Source organism: Euprymna scolopes, chromosome 2, assembly GCF_053919585.1.
Source record: "Euprymna scolopes isolate OS-2025 chromosome 2, ASM5391958v1, whole genome shotgun sequence".
NCBI lineage: Eukaryota > Metazoa > Mollusca > Cephalopoda > Sepiida > Sepiolidae > Euprymna > Euprymna scolopes.
In genome coordinates, this window is record NC_136483.1 from 31,367,638 (window position 1) to 31,377,673 (window position 10,036).

Genomic DNA, 10,036 nt, shown 5'->3' on the forward strand with positions numbered 1-10,036 from the left:
TGCCTCACCAAGGTTCTCGATCCGTGATATTAACTACTTAGCCACGTTTATTTTATTGTAAACGTGAAGCCCGAGCGAGCGCTGTCACTTACTCTGACTGAAAAACAGAATCACTTTGTGTGTGTCCTTTTCTTTTGGAAAAAAAAAAAAAAAAAAAGCAGAGGCGGAGGAATAGGAGGAAAGGTATTTTTAACGGCATTCATTGACATATTTCACTGATGTCGCTTCGCTGCAACAAAAGAACTGTTTGGCGAACGGCCAAAGAAAAGTTTTGATCCATTTATTTTGATCTGGGTTTCTGTTGTTTAAAAATAACTGTCACTTAAAAGCTAGTTCAAAGGTGAGTTTCGGGCGTCAAAAATCAATGTTGAAATCTCATTGTATTACATACAAAATAATAACCTGATTTACAAGAAGTTTGGATGCTTCTTGACTTAAACTATACTAAAGTGCAACATTAAAGTTCCATTTTTTAGTGTCAGAGCTCTCCCAAGATGCCTGCCCCTCACTTTTATTTCGTCCTTGGCCTCCTCAAATTAAATTCACCATTAAAAGACACCGTCCACTCACAAACTTCCCAATACCTCATTTTCTTCCTCATAAATCCTACTCCCACTTAGAGATCAACATTCTTTTGTCAGTCTTAAAAAACAACCGGAAAATAGTAAGCAAGGATTGAGTTGGATTTACGAATTGGTTTTTATCATTTGTTATCTCATTTCACATCCGACTTCAAATGAATTTATACGGACATATAAATAAAAATTCATTTTCCCGATACTTTGTTATTTTAAGTATGATGGATCCTAGACTAAATGTGGTATTGTGGTGGCTGCAATGATTCTAGTCTAGAGCAGAATAGACAATTGTGTTAGAATAAACAAAAGATTCAAACGGTCCTCATCGTCCACACTTGATAGCCTTGTGCCTAATTTATTTTATAATGTAACGTTTATACTTTTTGTCCAGAAAAAAATATTCAAAATTTAGTATCTGGTCTGTTCTGAGTCAGAAAAGAAATTCTTCCTTGACTGGGGATTGTTATTTTGTTCTCTCCAGATTGTCTATTTGGGCGGGGGGATGGCTGGATATCCCCATATGAAAACAGACATTGTCTCTAAGCTTACTCTCGTGGGGAGGTAAGTAAATAAAGACGTAAGTGTCGAAGCTAAACAATAATTCAGATGGCGATCGTATGCAGACTTCGGGCAAAAAAAAACAACAATTACTTAGAGAAGAGGAACCCATCCCCTTATATTATTTACTCTTTTAAGATCAAACAAGGCGTATTGCTACTTCAACATAAGTAAGTCAAAAAGGGGCTACTATTTGGGGTCATATCTACAGGAAACTATTGGGGAGCTGAGCAAGATGTCTGTTTACATTACATTTAAAATTTTGTATGTTTGTACAGTCAGGAAAGCAGGAAAAAAAGGAGGGCTTTTCAAAGTTTCACGAAGAAAGAAACTATAAGAGTAGAATTTCCATCTAAGTATCAACAATGAAGGGGTGGAATTTTGCTGCTTGTCGGGTTAGTCGAGGGTATATACGCCGATGAGGAGACACGTGCAATAGGTTCATCAGAGCACATTTCCTTAAATTATTTGTAAAACAAGCACAGATTTGCAACATTACGGCGATGGGACAGAGGTTAAAGCTTGGTTGATAGTGCAAGGCCTATTAAATTGCAGACTTTTGGGAATCTTGTATAAAAGTAAGAGACAAGTGGTAAATGTACCAGCCCAAATGTGGCAACGATACTCCATGCATGAATGACTGATTTTGTATAAGTACAGGATACTCTCAGGTGTGAGTAATTTTCTACATCGGTATAACTGATGACAACATATACTACACTTTTGTTGGATCTTACTTAGATACCCCCTATATTAAATAAACGTTTAATCACATTAAGCCTTCGTGGCTATGCACTAAACAAAGATTTGTATGAAAATCAAAGAGTAGTATCTGCTTTGTCCTCAGCATTTTGACGAATTTTTTTTTTTTTTTTTTTGCGAATGATGTTTTTTTTATTCTATAAAAAGTGCTTGTTTTGATGAACCCCCTCACCCCACATTACACGTAACGTTTTCTACACTCAAGCTTACAGGAAAGCATTAAATAGGAATGTATTTGGTCTGGGATAAAAGTGTAGTGTCTGTTTTTTTTCCTCAATCAGAAGATAACAAATCCTTTTCAGCTGAGGCAATTTTTATTTGTATCCCCATCCAAAGTGCTCTTAATTGGGAAGCTGAATATCTATCACATTATATAGAATCTCTTTCACACCTAGTTATCGTGCGGATATTTTAAATGGAGACTTGTATTCAGCCAGGGAGTAAAGTGTTTGTTTTGTCTAAATTTAGTAGAGGAGAAATCCTTCTCAACAGTAGCAATTTTTATTTTAATCCCCAATCCAAGCTCCTGCTATATTAAGCAGACCTAGTAATGAATTTAACACACTAAATAGCAGATAAGATCACACACACACACACACACACACACACACACACACATATATATATATATATATATATATATATATATATATATATATATATATATATATTTAGAGATGTGTTTTCCGTGATATAAGCGTTGTTTAAATCTTAAAATAAAACACGTATGAAATACGTTTGTAAGCCAAATTACAATGCAATATTTTATAAAATAAACATATTTATTTGTTTAAAATTAATATTTCAGCGATAGACGCTATCTTCAAAATTTTATACTACCTCCAGTCGGAAATAGTTGGTGCAGAATTAAAACTGTCCGCGTTTTAGGTTTTGTCACGCACCATTCCAATGTTTTAGGGGGTAACTGATAGTACTTTAGAGCGTGTTTAATTGAAAAAGAACAGTTTTTGTTCTAAAAGTCATTTAGAGTTTAATCTATGCACATTACTTTGTTGAGTGTTATATAATCTATTTTTAAAAATACCCGCAGTGGCTATATAAATATGGAAAATGTAGTTGATGCCAATGTGGAAGGTAAAAACAGAAGTGATAAGAGAGAATTGACAAATTCAAGACGAACAGCAGTTCAGCAAGCGTTGCTATAAAGGTCTAAAGGGCACATCCTAGAACGAGGTGCAATCAAAGATGTTACCACAAAATTCGGTATAGGAAGAAATACTGTAAGCAGAATTTGGTCACGAGCACTAGACAGTTCGTCCGATATATCGGTGCCAATGGATTCTTTGAGCCGTAAGTTTCTCTGTGTCGAAAAAAGGACTATAGTTCACAGTTGGCAAAAATAAACACCATTCCCTTGAGAAAAAGAACCACTTTGAGGTCTACTGCTTGAGCATGTGGAATACCTAAGACAACGTTGATTGCAAGGATGAAAGATGGCGAAATTCGGGCACATTCAATTGCTGTAAAACCGCTTCTCACGATAGAAAACATGAAATGTCGCGTTGATTTTTGCCGTTCGCAGTTGGATTTAAATTGAGGAACTTTTAGAGAAATGTTTGATGTCATACATATTGATGAGAAATGGTTTTACATGACGCAAAATGCAAGGAAATTTTATTTAGGCAAAGACGAACATGACCCTTTATTGATTTTTTATTTGGGTTCAAATCTCGATTAATTATTTTCTTTTTATTAGATCAGACATTTTCTTTTGTTTTAGCAAAAATTATTCCAAGATACAATAGATTTTTCGGGATATGGTGGCCCTAGGATACGTTTTTTTTTTTCAGGTTATGATGTGGAATACAGTGGGGGGGGGTTCCGGTCCCTGGTTACGGTATTTTCCCCAACCTTGTTATTCATACTGTTATTTGATTATATGCATGTGTATTATGTACTGTATTGTATTTTGTTACTAATTTTTTATGTCGTATCCCGGGGTTCTACTGTATTAGCAATATTCCTATAGAATCCACTTATAGACAAAAGATCGGTTAGTCACTTAGTTTAAAACAAAAAAGTCACTTATTATTAAAAAGATATTTATGTATTATTATATGGAAAAATGCGCGCATGAAAAGTAATATTCTTAAGATTTTATTAAACCTGGAAAAGTAAAGGACAAGAAATTCAACCTGGAAAAGTAAAGAACAAGATATTCTAGTAAAGTAAAAAATAAGAATTTTTTAGACTTAAAATATTGAAGCTAAAAATAAAATTTGAATATTGATAAATATTTTATTTATTATTTGCATATGTTGTTGTTTATTGTTGAGTTAGAAAGGGTGTCAGTCGCTGGATTGAACTTATTTCCCCCCTATTATTTGCATATATTTATGTAGTGAAAATTGTTTGAATAAAATTAATTCATTAGTTAGTTAGTTAGTAGATGGAATTAATAATTTTATAATTTACATAAAAATGAATTAAATGATCCTAATTATGATATAATAAAATTATGTGGTGGTCAAGATCTGTTGGGACTACTGGAAAAACAAAGAGTCACGTGGATTTGTGTAATGAGGCTAGGAAGGAACTACCGCTCTTGCATGTGCCGGGTGACCTTATGACTAAAACCAGATCATTTGAAAAGTATTTCACATGTATGGTTTATGACAGAACAGGCGCAAGAGATTACGAAAAAGAGCTGGAAAGCAACGTAATCAAATGCTATACTGATGGATCTAAAATGAATGATAGGATTGGTGCGAGTGTTTATATAGAATACTCAAACCACCTCACCTGTCAAAAATCTTATTATCTTGGTAAACTGAGGACGGTCTTCCAGGCAGAAGTCTTCACCATACAGGTATCATCGGATATAACACCAAACACCAGTCATGAGCTGGCACCATTGGATGTGGTACCAAACACCACCCCCGCCTTCACCGAAGAGCAGGATCTCAGACCTAAGTCTGACAAGTCAGCTCTAACATTCGGTAAACATCACGACAAAAACCGAAGAAGGAGAGATAGCGCATGTTTAAGGCTTTTGAATCTGAGGTTCTGATCATTGAAGAGGTTCAGCAACAGGAAATAGCTATCTGTTCAGATAGTTAGGCAGCTATTAAAGCATTGGAGAATAGTACGGTAAGATCCCAAACCGTACTGTGCTGCATTAAAAATCTAAACCATCTAGGAAAAGAAAACCGCATATCTATTTCATAAGGAGAGTTAAAACAAATTAGTTATTAAAAAAACGTTCGGTTTTTTAATTATAAAAAAAAAAACGATACACGGGATTGAACCTAAAATCTTTCCACCAACCCCCGGTACTCTAACCGTTACGCTAACATGTCATATTGGCAAAATCGCAGTAAAAAATATTTATATACAAAAAAAAAGTTATGCAAAATAAAAAAAAGCATTAGTCACTTATGTATGTACTTACTCTCCTGTTTGTGAACCCACATATTTTGTTGTAACTTTTTTTCTTCTGAACCAATTTTCGAAATTTTTTTTTCAAAATGTAGCTAATGAGGTGTTCTATCCAACTATATAACCTGTTTGAAATTTGGTTGCGAACGGAATTAGTGGTGGGGGTTTGAATGTGTCTCGGTTCATTCAATTTCGGACTTAAGCATATATTCAACCACTACCGTGGTTGAATGATTATGGTATGTTAATTTCTTAAAATTTATGAAACACGAATTAAGTAGACTTCACGTGAGATTCAAACTCTGGTATCAATGTTAAAAAATTCTGACTTATTAATGTGTAGTCTACTTCTTTTTTTTTCTTTTTTTTTTGTCTACGATACCTATTTGTTTACGAAAAGAAAAACTATTTCGCCTGAGGATTCTTTTCCTTCAGCACCAAAATCAACAATGTCTATACTATTTCTGAAATGGCCTTTTCCCTATTGGCTGCGGTATGTTGCTGACCCAGTGAATTTCTAGAAGGTCCATTCTTCAAGGCTTTGACTTCTCTCTTTGAGAAGGGGCCCGTTTATTGCTAATCGCCTGAGGCGTACCCTTATCGAGAAATGCCGACGGGGATGTCCAGGCATTTTTTTTTTTTTTTTTGCAGACCAGAGTTCTCACCCTTTGGAGTGCTGGTTCTTCAATCCCATTTCCTGGCTCTAGTGTCATCGTGGGAGAGAGATAAATACAACGCCATAAATTTTTGAAAACTATTGACAGATTTCTTGGGCTCGCACATGATTGAAACCAAGGGTTTATCTCACCTTGTAGAGAAAATTATGATTAACGAGCCACTTGGACAAAATTGGTCGTAATCGTAGTTTCTATCTATAAAAAAGGAAAACAAACAAAAACGTATTAGATCACATGGTTTAATTTTCAATGTCTAATACTTTTAAGAATGACTTCGCCATTTGTCTGTTGTGCGTCACTATAGTAAGAAACTAACATCCTTTTCGTAGTGGAGCATTCAATTTTTCACCTGCACGCAAGATGTGACATGAAGTGTTCGTTTTATTTATGAGAACTCGGCCTCTTTCGACGCCAAGAGCTATTGACAAAAAAAATTGCCTCTACTTTGTGGCAATCTCCAACGAATGTAGGCGCCACAAAAATCCACGACAAACATGAATATATTTTATAGTGTTTTTAGGGTCTCGTATTTCTTACAATAATGTGAAATTATATTGCACTGTATAATTCGTGACATTCTCTCTCTCGCTCTCGCTCTCTCACACACACACTCACACACACATATACATACACACATAAACGGACATACACACACATATATATGCGCGTGCACACATATATATACATATATATACATATATATATACACACATACACACACACACATATATATATACATATATATATACACACACATACACACACACACACATATATATATATATATATATATATATATATATATATACTCGTAAAATGTGATCCTGTGAACTACCCATTGAGCTCGGGTTAGATTATTTTTAAATAAGGAAATATGAGTTTGCAAAACCAGTTAAATTCTTTTCAGATATAAAGACAAAATCCAAACTTACTTTTATTGTTCGTCTTTTTTCCCTCTCTCACCCCCACCCTTCTCTTTCTCTGCCCTCTCTCTCTCTCTCTCTCTTTCTCTCTCTATCTCTCTCTGTCTTTAATCAGTTATAGGTGAAGTAGTATAAATAGTATAAATAATTTGTAGAGTTGAATGTAATAATCAAAGAGGAAAGCGTCCCCGTGTGTGTGTGTGTGTGTGTGTGTGTGTGTGTGTGTGTGTGTGTGTGTGTGTGTGTGTGTGTGTTGCATATATTTAGGCAACTGTAGAGTTGAATGTAATAATCAAAGAGGAAAGCGTCCCCGTGTGTGTGTGTGTCATGCGGTCATACAACTTACCTTCGGATGGGATCTTAGAGAAAGAGAAATTAAAGATGGCAGCCATGGATTAATAAGGTGTAGTCTCGTGGAATCTCACGAGATCTCATCTTCCACTGCACATGTATGCAAATGGAATGGGGGTCAGTTTTCTGATAAAATGTCTGTTGGCAGAGGCAGTTGGCAGAAACGTGCTGGAAGTTGAGAGATAAAGTTGTCAGTGACGAATTCTAGCTGGACTTTTGCGTATTGTATTTGGTTTATTTTGTTTTGCTGTTTATCAGCCCATTTAACGTCATAATTATAATGCTATTGTTTATCATGAAGTGTTCCGATCTATTTCATAAATAGATTTATTACCTATAGCTGTAAATAAACAGAAAGATGGGTAAACTGGAGTAGAGGAAACTGTAAAATAAAAACAGAGATATTAATTTATTTTTTATTGCGGACTATTATTCTCATCTTTAGTGGTTGTTGTTTCACGACGTTTCGGCCAACTATTCTTCTGGCCTTCGTCAGGTGGTAACCGCGACGGATAGGAACTTCGAAGCTCCTAACTGCATTCTCAGCAACCACTGCCATCCGGAGTTGTTGTTGTCTCACCACGTTTTGGCCAAGTAAGCCTCTGGCCGGCTTTGAGTAGGATTGAAACCGCTATCGTCAGACAATGCTCATCTGGAACCGTAGAGATTCAACGGCTCTATTAACTGCGCCACGGGCCCCGAAGGGCGATCAAGATTGGATTTTTTGATCTTATAAATCCACGTTTTTTTTATTATCTGATCTTCCATCGTCGGGCCCGTACCGAATGGTGTATATATTATTTTAATTTTAATTCATTATTGAGATGAGTATTATTTATATTAATTAAAAAAATTAATTAATATAAATAATACTCATTATAGTTATAGTTTTAGTGACGACTTGGAAAAAGTGATAAGGATGATAGTAATAACCCAAACGAATCCAAATAAATTAAATCATAAAACTATTATGTATGTACAACTCTCTTACATCCCACATAACTGGGCCAGTCCTGGCCAAACCTGGCATGACTATGATCCCTCACTTAGAAATCGTGTATACTATTTTCCAAAGTAAAGATCGAAGGTCAAATTCAAGGTCATAGCATATGTATATATACTCTCTTACAGTCTACACTACTGGAGCAATCATGACCAAACCTGACATGATTATGTTCCTCGATCTAGAGATGGTGCATACTAGGTCAAGGTCAAAAATTAAGGTCGGGACTTTGTTTTATTAATAAACCTCAATTTCCCCTTAAACGTAATTATTTAGCAACTTTTGATCTCGACTAAAGCAAAGTACACATATAAATAAATATTATATTGACGTTCAAAGAAAGGTTCGCCGGTGATAAATTTTATTTTGATAATCCTAATTATGCAAATAAAACTTCATTTTCTATGTACTATAAAGAATTAGATAACTAAAATGGACACCCTAAATAAAACTATCACTTACCAATCCTTAAAGTCATCCTGCTATTTATGTCTTAATGCAAAATTATACATTACGAGATCTATGGATAGAGATAAGCTCTAAAATAAAAAGCACGAAACATCTATTAATTCTAAGCATTATAAATCGCATCTTCTTAGCAACTTAACTATTCTCCTAGAAATTCCATATTAATTTAAATACTTCAGTCTATATCATGCTAATTTTTTTCTCAATACTTTTCTTTCTCATTGTTGATCATATATGGTTTCGATTATTATTATTCTATTTTTAATAGTATATTCACTTTTCTACTTTTTAGTGCATGATTTACGCACGCACACACACACACACACACACACACACACACATATATATATATATATATATATATATATATATATATATATATATATACCTTGATCTTGTACCCTCCTTGATACGTCACTATTTCTCTTACTACACCACGACTTTCATTGCTCTTTTACATTATTTTATTTTATTTATTTTTGTACACGGTGTTCATCGCTTATCAAGGCCCGGAAGCCACTCAGGGATAAGGGTTATTGCAAGTACAGTACGTTAGTGTGGAGATTTATTGAAATGTTTACTTGGAGTGGCGGTTCATTAGGAATTTTTTTACGTTAGACTTGAATACATCCAGGTTGTAGTCAGGTGGGAAGCAGGCAGACGGAACAGAGTTCTACAGGCGTGCAGTTATAAGAAAGAAGCTTTGTTCATGAAATCTACGTTTTGATTTAGGCACAGATAAAGAGTGGGGAAAATTTTTGACAGTGGATTCAGCTAGACAGGTGTTTTTCGTGAAAGATTTGCGAGGGGGGACCAGAGATTGGAGTTCAGACGAGCACCTGCCATAGAAATAACGATAAAACAAGAATAGGCTCGCAACGTCTCTTCTGTGGGAGAGAGGTTGCAGGGTAGAGAAAAGGGCACCCCCACTAAGCCACGAAGTCTATTTTGTACTCTGTCAAGGCAGGATGCTGTCCACCTGTTTATTATTTCTATCTTTATTGTATTTAGCATCATTACTAACAATAGAAAATTAACTTTCAAAAAATTTCAAGAATCGTTTTTAGAATCGGAAAGAAGACACACATTTTCTGATTTGTTTCCATTCCAATACCATGAAGAGCTTTAATTTTTCCGATTCCAATTACTCGTCCAACCATTGTGAAATACCTAAGAGAAATAGCATAGGTCCTTCCACTGGAAAGGAATGGCTAGCAAAATACTTTTAAGGAAATCTACTCTCACTTAGATGACGACCATTATCGGTGAGATATCACCGGCTTATGAATCTCGAATAAAAAATGATAAAACTTATAC